Source organism: Apium graveolens, chromosome 9 (assembly GCF_009905375.1).
Source record: "Apium graveolens cultivar Ventura chromosome 9, ASM990537v1, whole genome shotgun sequence".
NCBI classification, from domain to species: domain Eukaryota; kingdom Viridiplantae; phylum Streptophyta; class Magnoliopsida; order Apiales; family Apiaceae; genus Apium; species Apium graveolens.
Genome location: NC_133655.1, coordinates 81267663 through 81270794, shown reverse-complemented (window position 1 = coordinate 81270794; position 3132 = coordinate 81267663). Strand labels below are relative to the sequence as shown.

General features: G+C 39.3%; 1 non-coding gene across 1 annotated transcript; it reads right to left on the bottom strand.

Moving 5' to 3' along the window:
* Window positions 1–2359: 2359 nt before the first annotated feature.
* On the bottom strand, window positions 2360–2466 carry LOC141688196 (small nucleolar RNA R71). The gene has a single exon (XR_012561655.1). It is a non-coding gene; the product is annotated as a small nucleolar RNA R71 (small nucleolar RNA).
* Window positions 2467–3132: the final 666 nt, after the last annotated feature.

Below are 3132 nucleotides of genomic sequence, written 5' to 3'. Positions count from 1 at the left end.
GCATTTCATTGCTTATGTGATAGATAGAAATCAGGAGCCAACAAAACTTGAAGATATTCTAGTAGTCAATGAGTTTTCAGCCGTGTTCCCAGACGAGTTACCAAAATTTCCTCCAGATAGATAAATTGAGTTTATGACCGACTTAACACCTGTAACAGAACCAGTATCCAAGGCCCCGTACAGGATGGCGCCAGTTAAAATGAAGGAGTTATCAAATCAATTATAAGAGTTGTTAGAAAAAGGAGTGATTAGAACCAGTGTGTCCCCATGGGGTGCACTGATAAGTGGCATTTTATACCGCTTAGAGCGTCTCATAACGGCTTGAATTGGTGTCTTGAACTCGAGTATTTTGTGTATTTGACGCGTTTTCTAGTGTTTTTACATTTTAGGATATAACTTGCTTTGATAGGTGGTTTTCATCGAATAAAGCTTAAGGAAGTGCTTAGAATCAGTCTAGGGGTGATGAGAGAAGAAATCAACAAAAACAGAAGCAATTCAAGGAATTTTCCAGAAGGGTTACAGGCGCCCGCGTGCTAGTAGCAGGCGACCGCCTGCTAGCAGGCGCCCGCGTGGAGGATGCAGGCGACCGCCTGTGTGCGGAATTTCAGATTCTGGATTTTATTAATTCGAGTCCAATTGGGCTTCTGTTAGTGCTGGTTCTCTTGGGCTATTATATAAACCTTATGGGAAGACGTTTTCTTCATAGAGGAGATAATCAAGAGTGAAGGCAAGAAGATTGAGAAGACCGTTTTAGCACGCAACAACGAAGAAGAGGAAACATACGTTTATCTTCTGATTCTTTTAATTCGTTGTAACAGTGGATGCTAGTTTTCTTTATGCTTTGAACCTTAATACTCTTGTGACGTACTTCATTATTTATTAAGTATTTTTTATCTTTATATCGTTGTGTTATTATCATGTTATCGTATGAACCAATGGTGACGATGAGTTCTATTATGGGCTAATCGTGATCATGGGATCCTAGCGGATTTACTATAGATTTCTTTAGTTAATTTTTTAATACCTTGGTTTGTGGTAATTGTATGCTATCTAGCGTAAATTGTGCTTATTCATCTTATGTGCGTCGCGAACATGTAAGATAGCCTGTTAATCTCTTGTGAAGCGACAGTGAATTTTGAGATTTAGAACTTGCCATGCTAGCATAGGTTCATGTATTGTATGCATGATTAGTGGGTAACTCTAACCGTTTTACTTGCAATGTGTAATCATCATGAATAATTTGCGCTTAAATCGTTATGTTATCAAATTCTGTATACATATAGGGTCTCAACATAATTGATGCCTATTCAACTTCTATCTTAATTGTGGATGCTTGGTAGAATGGTATTTGTACAATGAAAGTTGGCATTTATCAGTTACGTGTTGTTCGATTAATATCATCACCATTACATGCTAAGGGTAATAACAATAACTATTGAATGAAGTAGTAATGAAGTCTGGATCTCATGTGTGTTTAATATTGTTAATTCAAGTGTTTAATTCTCGTAGTTCATATTAGTTAACCAATCTTAATTGTTATTGTCTTGGCATTGAAGAATAATCATACATTGGTGAGTAAGTGTTAATTAAATATAATTAATCAGAGTCTCTGTGGGAATGAACTAGAAATCATTCTATATTACTTGCGAATGCGTATACTTGCGTGAATTATTTAGTGCATACTTTGTGCCTAACAAGTTTTTGGCGCCACTGCCGGGGACTCGGTGTTAATTTGTTTAGTTTATGTACTTGCCATCAGTGGTCATTAGGTTACATTGATTAAGACTTGTTACTTACTGCTTTCGATTGTGTTTCAGGTACTCTAGAGAGCATTTATGCAAACACATTCTTGCACTCGCAAGAGAAATCAGGATAAAACTAAGGAGACAGATACAACTCTTGACTCTCCGGAGAAGATAGTTTTTGAAGATTCGGATAAAGAGAGTGAAAAGAAAGAACCTGAAATAATGGGTGATCGTCTAGCTCAAGCTGATCCAGCTCTTATGGACTTTTCTCGGCCTAAAATTGATGACATTCAGTCCAGCATCATTCATCCAGCTATTCAGGCCAATACTTTTGAAATCAAGCCGAGCACTATTCAGATGGTGTAGAATTCTGTTTCTTTCGGAGGTGCTGCGACTAAAGATCACAACATGCATATCAGGATTTTTGTCGAGATCTGTAGTACTTTCAAATATAACGGTGACAATGATGAGGCTATCAAGCTGAGGTTTTCCCATTCTCACTGAGGGATAAAGCTAAGGACTGGTTACATTCTTTACCAGCTGGGTCCATCACTACTTGGGAAGATCTTGCGTAAAAGTTTCTGGTGAAGTTCTATCCAATGGCCAAAACTACAGCTATGAGGAGTGCTCTTACTCAGTTTGCGCAGCAACAAGGAGAATCTATGTGCGAGGCTTGGGAGCACTACAAGGAGATGTTGAGAAAGTGTCCACATCATGGTATGCCTGACTGGATGGTGATCACTGGTTTCTACAATGGTTTGGAGGCCCAATCTCGGCCCATGCTCGATGCAGCTTCTGGAGGCGCCTTGTGGGCCAAAAGCTATACCGAGGCCTATAATCTCATTGAAACTATGGCTGCAAATGAGTATCAAAACCCAACTTAAAGGATGATTCTTGGGAAGGTAGCAGGTATCCTGGAAGTTGATGCAGCTACAGCTATTGCAGCGCAGCTCCAGACGCTAGCCATGAAGGTCGATTCTTTAGCCAACTATGGAATAAATCAAATAGCTAGTGTCTGTGAGCTTTGTGCAGGCTCTCAAGCTACTGATCAGTGTTCTCTTGTTAATGAATCTATTCAGTATGTGAACAATTTTCAGAGACCGCAGCAGCCTGTGCCCGCTACTTATCATCCCAATAACAGTCATCCCAATTTCAGCTGGAGCAATAATCAGAATGCTATTCAGCAACCATATCAGAAAGCTGCAAGTAAACAGTTTAATCCACCTGCATTCCAGCAACCTTAGCAATTTGCTCAAAGGCAAAAATATTCTCAATAAGGAGGTGTTGATCTACCTTCTAGTGCTGATTTCGAGGAGTTAAAGCTGTTATGCAAAAGTCAGGATATTTCTATCAAGACCTTGGAAAATAAATTGGACAAATAGCCAAT